Here is an 11,110-nt window from a genome sequence, read left to right as displayed (position 1 = left end):
GTGTGTGTGCGAAATCGAGGCATGTGAGTAAAACAATCCTGTAAATTAGTTGCTTGCTAGCGCGACAGATGGCGCTATAATTGGTTTGTGTGACAAGGAGAGTCAATCGCGTACTATCCTTCTCTTTCATCTTGCGTGTAATAGGATACGTTAGTATACATGTACGCGCCCACTAAAGCATTAAATTCTTGCGTTTTCTTTCTCAAATTCCGCGTAGTAGATACTTGTTGTCATACAACGACGTAACAAGCTGCGAGAAAACAGCGTTACAACGTATTACATGAAAAATATTCTGTGTAAGTTATACATATATACAATATATATATATATATATATATATATATGTATATATATATATATATATTGTTACGCCCGCGGCGAGGACTTCGATAAATATCGAAGCCGCGCACGAAAAGATCGGCCGCTCGCGAGTCGCGCGAAATAAATAGACACTTTTAAAAGAAACTAAGAGCTTTAATACTCAACACAGGGCAACACAAACGGTAACACAGAACGGTTTAACACAAAATTAGCGGCTCGACACAAATTCGCGTCCGCACAGCCGGACAGCTGGAACCGAACTCAGCTGACAGTCGTTGTTTATAAGCAATCTTCTTGCCGACGGAATCCGGACAACGGCAGGGCCGTGACGACTCTGGCGCGCGCGTAACACTGCCCCTCCTCTTCAAGATTATCGTCCCGACAATCAGCAAGGGGCTCGACGACCATTGCGGATTTCCAGAGACCCCGAACGATATCCTGCTCTCCCTGAGCTGCTGCTCCCGGTTACCGAGCATCGTTCCGAACAGGCTCCAATCCACCGGGCAGGCTCTCAATCGATTCCTTCCAGAGAGCTAGCCAGGCTCCCAAGAACCGACTCCAGGGCAGCCTCCCTTTCCAGCCATCCTCTTGTTTCCCGGCGCGAGTCCTTTTCGGTCCTTCTCCTCCCGTGACTTTCTTCGGACAAGAGGGGGGTATCTACCGTGGACCCGTCGTCCCAAAAGGACTCCCCAAGTCCCTGCCTCGGCATTCGCCCTCCGGCCCACGGGAAAACCACGGCTCAAAAACCGTGGGCGAGGCAGTCTTCTCTTTGGGAGCTTACGTTGTTAAATCTCCATCTTACGACTCGTGTCAGCTTTCCCTTTCCTTTTCCATTCAGAAAACACTTCACCTGTTGAATAAAATAACAAAAAAAAACGCAATAACTGAAAAAAAGAAACTTAATTCCTATCTTAATTTCTATTACGGGCTCCAAGCTATTCCCTATCTAATCTACCCTATCGTCTCTCAGAAAAAGAAGCTAATCTATCCGCATGGACGATCTTCTTCTTATGCCTAACGGATTTTTGTATGCAAAACACCACATCGCTTAACTTCTTCACTACTACAAAAGGGCCTTCCCAATTAGATTGAAGTTTGGGAGCTCTTCCCTTAATTCTTCGAGGATTAAAGAACCACACCTTCTCTCCCTCTTGAAAAAGAATTTGTCTGGCATTGTGATCATACCAGCTCTTCATTCGGGAAGATTTTATGTCCATCCGCCCTCTAACTTCGAAATGAATTCTATCTAATTTTCCTCTAAGGCTCGAAGCGAAGTCAGCTTCGGATTGAGATCCCTCTCTAGGTGGACTTCCCAGAAGTAGATCCAAGGGCAATCTAAGATCGTGACCCAAATACAGCTCGGCAGGAGTAAAACCAGTGGTTTCATGTTTAGAAGATCTATATGCTAACAAGAACATGGAAATCCAACTATCCCAGTCTCTCTGATTTTCTGAAATAAATTTGGACAAATAATTAATGATGGTTAAATGTTGACGCTCGACCTGTCCATCTGATTGAGGATGTAAAGCAGTCGTCCTCGTCTTTTTAATTCCAAGAAGAATCATCAACTCCGCGAACAATTTAGATTCGAAGTTCTTTCCTTAATCCGTATGGACTTCCCGAGGGATCCCATGTCTGGAAACTATCTGGTTGACGAAGACTTCCGCCACTGTCCGCGCCTTGATATTCTTCAGAGGGAAAGCCTCCACCCATTTGGTGAAACAATCTACGATGACAAGAAGATATCTGTTTCCTCGGGTGGTAGTAGGAAGAGGACTTAACACATCCATCTGAAGTCTCTCAAAAGGGGCTCCCACGTTATATATTTGTAACGGGGATTTTCTTTTTCCTAAAAGGCCCTTCTTGGACACACATACTTTGCAAGTTCTACACCATTCCTGTACATCCTGCTTACAGGTGGCTCAATAAAACCGCTTGCGAATCTTATCCAAAGTCTTATTGACCCCGAAGTGTCCTCCAGAAGAAGAATCGTGCGCCGCTTCTAAAATTCGATCAACCTGCTTACGAGGAACAATAAGCTGAAAGATGCTTGATCTGAGATTTGGAGCTTCCCATTTCTTATAGAGAACTCCATTCTCCAAACTTATTGCGTCCCAATAGGACCAATAAACTCGGGCGGAAATATCTCCATCGGGAATCTCCGAACGGAGTGGGCGTATGCCTGTTTCCTTTCCATGGTAAATTAGAGAGAGGCTCGGGTCTTCGGATTGCTCTCTTTCCCAATCCTGCAGAGTGTTTCCTGTAAGAAGGATCCGAGCGACGGATGTCTGAAGCTCCCTCGAATTCTTCTTTTCGATCTTGGAACAGTACACACAGCCAGAAGATTCACAATGCCGTCTGGAAAGTCCATCGGCGTTTTTATGGATCCGGCCTTTCCGATAAATAATTTCAAATTCGTATTGCTGAAGTCTCTCCAGCCAACGTGCTAACTGCCCTTCTAAATCTCTGAAGGACAGAAGCCATTTCAAAGAAATGTGATCTGTTCGGATCAAACATTTTCGCCCTAGAAGGTAATGTCGGAAAAATTTAATAGAACCAACTATCGCCAAAAATTCTCGGCGTAACGCAATAGTTCCTTTCGGTCTTACTTAATACGCGGCTAAAATACGGGATTACTCTTTCCTTCCATTCCTGATTCTGTGATAGGACTGCACCAATTCCAATATTTGAAGCATCGGTATCTAAAATAAATTCTCCCTCTCCTTTTGGAAAAGCTAATGTAGGGGAAGAAGATAAGTTTCGTTTCAATTCCAAAAAAGCATTCTGACACTGCTCATCCCAAGAAAACTTAGCCTGATTCTCCTCTGACTCTGAGTCAGGGTATACAAAGGTTTAGCCAAGGAAGAAAATTCCTTGACAAATTTTCGATAATAAGAACAGAACCCCAAGAAGCTTCGGAGTTGTTTCTTAGTATGTGGAATTGGCCAGTCCCTCATGGCGGAAATCTTTTCGGGATCTGTGGTAACGCCTCCCGATGAAACCATGTGCCCTAAGTATTTTACTTTCTTCGCGAAAAGAATACATTTCTTCGGGTTTACTTTCAAATTGACGGAACGTAACCGAGCGAAAACTTGTCTAAGATTTTCCGTCATCTCAAGAAAGTCCTTTCCGAAAATAATTACATCATCCAAATAAATCAGACAAATTTTAAACAGTAACCCTTGCAAAACTTTTTCCATCAAACGTTCGAAAGTAGAGGGGGCGTTGCACAGTCCGAAAGGCATTACAGTAAATTGCCACAATCCACGCCCGATAGAAAAGGCAGTCTTTTCCTTGTCCGCGGGATGAATTTTTAGATGCCAATAGCCGCTCTTAAGGTCTAAAGTGGAAAACCAAGAATTACCTGAAAGTTGGTCGAGCACTTCGTCTATTTTAGGCAAGGGATAGGAGTCTTTTTTCGTTACTTCGTTTAATTTCCGAAAATCCACACAAAATCTTATCGTTCCATCTTTCTTTTTGACCAAAACAACGGGAGAAGTCCAGGGGCTTTGCGACTCCTCAATGACTCCCTGATCCTTCATTTCCTCAATTATTTTATCGACTTCACTCCGCATCTGTATGGAAATACGACGAGGAACCTGCTTTATGGGAGAAGAATCTTTTAGGTTAATAACATGAGACAAAATATCGCAATTTCCAGCAACAATCTTTTCGGAAAATATGTCTTCATATTCGAATAAAAGTCTCGCGAAAACGTCTTTCTGAGACTTTTCCAAGTCCGCAGAATCCTTTACGTAAAGTTCCTTCAAAATGGAAGGGACTTTTTCGGAAACGTTTAAGATCCGTGAGCAATTTAGATTCTGCTTTTCCACGAACTCCGAAAAACCGAAGGCTTCCCCAAAAACATTTTCCAAACCAGCCTCCTTCAGAAAATCTACGCCTAGTAAGCAGTCCTCTTTCATCTCCAGCACATACAGAGAAATTTCTTTGGAGAATTTTCCCAGAGCCACTGTCGCTCTTACTTTAAAATCGATGGGAACTTCCTCCCCAGAAGGATAATTAATTGTGCCCTTTTTAACAGGAAATCTCTGCTTACCTTTCCTAACTAACCTCCTATTAAGAATAGAAATATCCGAGCCCGTATCTATCTTAAAATTACACTCGTTATCATCTAATTTCCCTTTATAATTGAAACAGTCCGAACTTAACCCTATACGATTTATGTACAGCGGGGTTTCGCTCCGCCCAGTTGTTCTCCCCCCGCCGAGAGCAACTAAACCGTGTTTCCCACGTTTTCAGGACATTCTGCACGGAAATGTCCAGTTTTCCCACAAAGCCAACATTCCTTCGTATTAGACTTTTTCCAGTTCCCCCTCTCGTTCCCCTTTTTCTTTCCCTTTTTTTTCTTTCCCTTTTTTCTTCTCAAGAGTTCGCGCGTCCCCCTTCCCTTTCTCAAAGCGCCTTTCGAAATCCCTCTTCCTCTCAAAATTCTCTCCATAAATTATTTTTATGGCCTTCGCCCTTTCTACGGCCAGTTTCAGGGAAGTTATGCCTTCCAGCTGGAGAGTCCTTCTCACGAATCCGTCGAGAAGCGACGAAACAAATTGTGCGCAAGCAATTTTATCTCGCACCGCGTATGAGCATTCGGGGTAGGCCAAACGGGCAAGCCTCTCTAACTCTGAACCGAAAGTAGCAAAATCCTCCCCGAATTTCTGTTTTCGGTTTGTGAATTGCGTATAGCAATTCTGAGATTGCCCCTCGCCGAAACGCAATTCGAGCTTGGATTTTAGTTCCTCGAACGTACAAGTCTCTAAACCCTCGATTGACTCCAAAACAGAGCGCGCCTTCCCCCTCAAACACGACGCTAACATTACGATCCTCGTCGCGTCGTCCCAACGGTTCGCGCGCGCTATGAGGGAGAATTGCGAGAAAAATTCCTGCAACAAAACTGTTCCATCGAACGTATCCGGCTTCAACTTGTATCCGGTCTCGTTACCGCGTCGCGACTTTCCCGAGACCCCGATCTAAACTCGGAAGGACTTAGCTGTGAAGGCTGTAGCCGGCTCCCGCGTAGAAGCTGGATCTCCTCGTCGTAACGGCGCAGCATCGCGGCGATCTCCTCCTCGCGTCGCGCTTGCTCCTCGCGCATCCGCCGTATCTCCTGCAGGACGGTGAGCAGAGCAGAACATTTCGTCGCCGCTGTCTCCGTCGCCGCTGCCTCCGGCGCCCGCGGTTCCGTCGCCCGCCCCTCCGACGGCGGCTCAGACTGTTCCCTCCTTCTCCTTTTCGCGGCTATTGTCGCCATCACTCTTTCACGGTCACTATCACTTTTTGTCGGTCACTTTCTCACAATTATCCGTTTCGTCCGTCCTATCCCGGACGAGCCCCCAAAATGTTACGCCCGCGGCGAGGACTTCGATAAATATCGAAGACGCGCACGAAGAGATCGGCCGCTCGCGAGTCGCGCGAAATAAATAGACACTTTTAAAAGAAACTAAGAGCTTTAATACTCAACACAGGGCAACACAAACGGTAACACAGAATGGTTTAACACAAAATTAGCGGCTCGATACAAATTCGCGTCCGCACAGCCGGACAGCTGAAACCGAACTCAGCTGACAGTCGTTGTTTATAAGCAATCTTCTTGCCGACGGGATCCGGACAACGGCAGGGCCGTGACGACTCTGGCGCGCGCGTAACACTGCCCCTCCTCTTCAAGATTGTCGTCCCGACAATCAGCAAGGGGCTCGACGACCATTGCGGACTTCCAGAAACCCCGAACGATATCCTGCTCTCCCTGAGTTGCTGCTCCCGGTTATCGAGCATCGTTCCGAACAGGCCCCAATCCACGGGGCAGGTTTCCAATCGATTCCTTCCAGAGAGCTGGCCAGGCTCCCAAGAACCGACTCCAGGGCAGCCTTCCTTTCCAGCCATCCTCTTGTTTCCCGGCGCGAGTTCTTTTCGGTCCTTCTCCTCCCGTGACTTTCTTCGGACAAGAGGGGGATATCTACCGTGGACCCGTCGTCCCAAAAGGACTCCCCAAGTCCCTGCCTCGGCATTCGCCCTCCGGCCCACGGGAAAACTACGGCTCAAAAACCGTGGGCGAGGCAGTCTTCTCTTTGGGAGCTTACGTTGTTAAATCTCCATCTTACGACTCGTGTCAGCTTTCCCTTTCCTTTTCCATTCAGAAAACACTTCACCTGTTGAATAAAATAACAAAAAAAAAACGCAATAACTGAAAAAAAGAAACTTAATTCCTATCTTAATTTCTATTACGGGCTCCAAGCTATTCCCTATCTAATCTACCCTATAACTATGTGTTTTCTTTACACCAATTGATTCCTCTCATTATTTTGTACATAAAAGTATTAAAGCAAGATAATCGAAAAATGAATATTTTACTAGATATTTTACGGTTTATACAAAATTAAGAAATGATTTCAAGCCTCATAACTCGAAAAGTACTCAATGAAGAAATACTTTATTATAATGTTTTGGAAAGCTCTCGAGATAAGCTACACGAATATGTAATAAAAAATAGGGAGTTCCATTTAAGAAATTGAAGGTTACCTTTACGTCATCTTCAAATGACTCTCCAAGGTCAAATCATTGCCACTATCTGATGGCCCCCTTTAAGCCATACAACTTTTATCTGAAACATTTTTTTGATTTTTCATTGTTTTCCGAAATATTTGAGTGGATCACTTAAAATGGCCCACCTGTGTATATATATATATATATATATATATATATATATATGTGTGTGTGTGTGTGTGTGTGTGTGTGTGTGTGTGTGTGTGTGTGTATGTACATATGTATTAATATATAATATGTATATTTATTTCTTTATTTAAAGTTAAAGAAGAATAAGCATAAGAAAGAGAGCGAAAAAGAAAGAGAGAAACGAAATAAAAAAAAGACAGAACAGAGAGAAAAGGAATATAAAAGGAAAAAGAGATACAAAGAGAAAGAAAAAAAGAGAGACAGAAGAAATAAAAAATATAATATTAGGTAATAATATATTATATTTATTGTACAAGTTATTTACATACAGTTATCTTATTTATCTATATATGTAAGAGAGAGATAGAAAGAGGAATATTAATAAACGTTTTATTTATTTAGAGTCAAAAAAGAATAAACAATAGAAAAACAGCGCGAGAAAAAAAGAAAGAGAAGAGATAGAGAGGAATAAAGAAGTAGAGCAACACATCAAAAAGAAAGAAAAAAGCAAGAAAGAAGATAAATAAATTGGATAAACATAAAATTTGAAAAGTTATAAAAAAAAATTGTATTAGATAATATTGTTAAGTAATAATATTATTATTTAATATTATTGTAATATTATTATTTAATATTATTTGTTAATATAATTAATAAATTTATAATCTTGTATTATTTATTAATGTATAAATTATTTATTAAATTATTTATTAATAATTGAATTATATTTGTAATTAATTATTTAAAATTAATAAAGGTATTATTATAATATAATTAAGAAATTAAGAAATTAAACTTATTAATAATTAATGACGACGACGACGACGACGGCGACGGCGACGGCGACGGCGACGATGATGATGATTAAGCAAAATAAAAGTAAAAAAATTATATATTATAATTAAAATTACATTATTTAATATACATTATTTATAATATACATTATTTATATATACATTATTTATAATATACATTATTTATAATTATATATTAATTAGTTTTGTATAATAATTTTAATTTAATTTGTTCTCTATTATAATTTATTTTATTTATATATTTTATTTATTTTATTTATTTTATTTATTTTATTTATTTTATTTATTTTATAGAAGAAGTTTATTGTTTCCCTTTTCAGGCATACAATGGCGCTTTTCAAGGGAGCGTTCCCGAACCCTGTACAAAACCTGCTCCCCCTATCCCCTCCGACCTGGCCATTGGGCAGCCAATACATTCTCACACCCCTCCCTCCCCTCGGCCACCCCTCACCATTTCACTCTGCCTCACCCCCTGTTGACACCTCTCCTCTCCTCTAATCCTCACTTTCTCCTGCATTCCCTCATGTCCTCTCTTTCCCTTCCGCTTTCCCCCCACGACCTCATTCTTCCTCCTCTCCACCGTACGGGGCTCTCTCCTTTCTCTCTTGCTCCTCTCCCTCTCCCCTAATCCTCACTATCCTTCTCCTCCTTTGTCTCTCCTTCCGTATTACCTCCAACTTCTTATCTGAAACAAATCTAACCACCCACCCTGACCTTTCCCTCCTCCTCTCTCCATATTCCCCCACTCATTCTTCCCTCCCCCTGTCCCTCTATCACAGACCTTACCATCTCTCCCCATCCTCCTTTCCCCTTTCACCTCAATCTCTCTCAATCTCTGCGTCTTCCCCTTTCTACTCCCCCTTTTCCATTTCCCCCCTGATCCTCCCCCTTTCATCTCCTATCCTCCAATTCCCCCTACTCCTCCTTCTCACTCATACCTCTCCTCCGCGTTTTCCTCCTCCGAACCCTCTGACCCCTCCGTCCACCTGTCCTCCTCTGCGTCCCACCGCCAAACCTCCCCGTTCACCCACATCTTCCTGTTCCTTACCTCTACCTCGTTCCCCCTTGCCTTCTCTATCCTCGCCCTTTTCACTAGCCTCCACCTAACCTTCCTCTCCTCCATTGTCAGATCTTCGTCTACCCCTATCCCCCAGTCCCTGTTTATCTTCCCACCTCTCTCTAAAATCCCTTCCCTATCCCTTTTCTTTGCCATCCTTACTATTAACACCGTGCCCGCCGTCCCTTTCCTTTCTACTACCTCTCCTACCTCCACCTTCCTTCCTAGTTCCACCTCCATTATTCTCTCCATTATCCTCCTCCTCTCTTCCGCACTACCTCCATCTATCCCTCTCCACACTAAATTCATTCTCTTCTCTCTTCTCCTTCTTCTCTCCTCCTCTCTCTCCTTCTCCTTCCTCTTTGCCTCTCTCCTTTCCCTGCTCCTCCTCCTCCTGTCTCTCCTTTCTTCAAATCTTCTCCATGCTTCTTCCATTTTTACCCTGTCCTCTTCTTCCTTCCTCTCTTCTCTCTTCTTCTCTCTCTCCTTCTTCCCATCTTCACTCCTCTCCTTCTTTTTCTCCTCTTCCTCGGCCACCAGCTTCCACCATTCTTTCCTACAACTTTCCTCTTCTGAACTCTCTCCCTCCCACTTCCTCGCCGACTTTCCTACTTGCCACCTCACCCTCCTCTCTTCCGTACTCTCAATCTTCCCTCCCCTCTTGTCATTCCTCCCTCCCCCGTCCTCTTCTGCCTGCACTCTTTCCTCCACTTCAGCTTTCTTTCTTCCCTTCCGCTCCAGCCTCCTCCTTTCCTGCTTCCGATCTACCTCCACCTCTTCCTTCCCGTCCGACCTACGCCTCCTGTTCTCTTCCTCTCTGTCCTCCCTGTCATCCTTCGCTCCTCTCTCTTCTTTCCGCGTTCTTGTCTCTTCCTCCTTCTGAAAAATCTGCGCCTCCGTCCTCACCTCCTCATTCCTCTTGTCTCCCTCCCGCTCCACCTTCCTCTCCATTCCTCTCCGCCTCTCCTCCATCTTCTCACCGCACTCCTCCTTCCTAACCCTCTCATTCTTCTCTTTCTGTCCGCACTTCTCCATCCTCTCTAACCCACTCACCACTACCTTCATTAGCTCCACCATCTCCTCCATCACCCTCCTTATCTCCCTCAGCTCCTCCACCACACCATCACACCTTCCAGCCATTTTCACCGATCCTTCCTTCTCGCCACACGTGCTATCACCTACAGTCACCATCTTCTTATCGATCTGTCGATTTGTCGATCCTTCTTTCGATACTACCGCCTTTGCGCGCCATCTCCTTTCTTTCCTTCTCTCCATCTCGTCCGCCACTCTTCTACCCCAGCGCCCTTTCTAATCTCCACTTCCTTAACTCTGTCCTACCGTACCATTTCCTCCCACCTACCACATTCGCTCCTCATCCTCCTGTCTTTCCCCCCTCTCCACATTCTTCCTTACTCAGCACTTTCTTCTCACATTTTCCAACTCCTTCGTTCTTCTCCTCCACCCTTCTCCTGTCACTGCCTCCATGCTCTCTTGATCCTCGATCTCTCCCCTCTCCCTCTTCCAACTCTCACGCTTCAGTTACTCCTCCATCCTCCACTCTCTCCACTTTCACTCCACTACTCTTTTCCGGCCTGTCTCTCCTCCAACCCAACATGGCCGCTTTCTTTATTTTATTTATTTTATTTATTTTATTTATTTTATTTAATTTATTTATAACATATTCTTTAAAATAATATATATAATTTACATTTTATTTATCGATCTTTTATTGCAATATACTTAAAAATTTTGATTAGATTTATTTAAAAAATAAATTAAAAAATTACATATAATTAAAATTGTGTTTTTACAGTTTTATATTTGTTAGTGTAATTATTTGATTATTTCAAAATGCCAAAACGTAGAGTAGAACGTACTTTAGAAGAAGAAGAAGAATTCCAACGTCGACGTCTTGAAAGGAAATCAGCGTCGTCATCGTGAGATTGCAAAAGCAATTTCAAATAATAGTAACATAAATTCTACAAATGTTGCACCACTTTATCAAAATTGTGAAGAAAATCAATCTCATTATCGATCACAAAATCAACCGTGTTTAATTAATGATAATACTTTATTAATTAGCAATGTGGTTAAATATTATATTATATTCTATGAACGTGTCTTGTGTTCACTGCAAAGCATTTTGCAGCTAAAAAAATATCTAATAGAGGAAGTTCATTTCACGATTGTTGCAATCACGGTGCAGTATATTTGCAACCATTTCCTGAACATC

This window comes from Camponotus floridanus, unplaced genomic scaffold (assembly GCF_003227725.1).
Source record: "Camponotus floridanus strain SB8 unplaced genomic scaffold, Cflo_v7.5 scaffold34, whole genome shotgun sequence".
Lineage (NCBI taxonomy): Eukaryota > Metazoa > Arthropoda > Insecta > Hymenoptera > Formicidae > Camponotus > Camponotus floridanus.
This window is presented reverse-complemented; position numbering follows the sequence as displayed.